This window comes from Capsicum annuum, chromosome 6, assembly GCF_002878395.1.
Source record: "Capsicum annuum cultivar UCD-10X-F1 chromosome 6, UCD10Xv1.1, whole genome shotgun sequence".
Lineage (NCBI taxonomy): Eukaryota > Viridiplantae > Streptophyta > Magnoliopsida > Solanales > Solanaceae > Capsicum > Capsicum annuum.
In genome coordinates, this window is record NC_061116.1 from 180919539 (window position 1) to 180920304 (window position 766).

Here is a 766-nt window from a genome sequence, read left to right on the forward strand (position 1 = left end):
TAAGATCAAGTTAAATGTCAATACACCCAATCAACTTTTGTTTGAGTGAGTGCTTTTATATGTTTTATACCTATTTTTGTATATTTTCTATGTAATTATACCTATCTCACGTTGAGTTTAGTTGGTGCCAGAGCACCCCAAATTAGAACGTAGGTTCTGCCCCTGAAAATAACATACATTGCATAATCACTACTAAAAAAATTGAAAAAATTGATCATAAAAAACCAACCACGCATTGTGGTCGGAAAAAACCGCCTATTTAAAAAAAAAAATTAAAAGCGACCACATGTGGTCGCTTTTATATTTTAAAATATCAAAATATTCATTTCAATAATTTTTGTATTAGTTATTATTTCTTTTAAAAATAAAAAAGTAAAAATAACAAAACCGACCACTTGTGGTCGGTTTTCTTTAAAAAAAATAATTAAAAAATATTTTAAAAAACAGACCACTTGTGATCGATTTTTAAAAATTCTTTTTTAATTAGTTTTTTTAAAGAACCGACCACTAGTGGTCGGTTTTTATTTAAAAAAAAATATTTTTAAAAAACCAACCACTTGTGGTCGATTTTTAATTAAAATAAAAAAGAAATTAATTTTAAAAAATCAAACACTTGTTGTCGGTTTTTTATTAAAATAAAAAGAAAATAATTTTTAAAAGTGGTCAGTTTTTTAATTAAAAAAAAATTAAAAAAAACCAACCACTTGTGATCGGTTTTTGAACTAAGAAAATAAAAAAGTAAATAATTTTTAGAAACCAATAATGG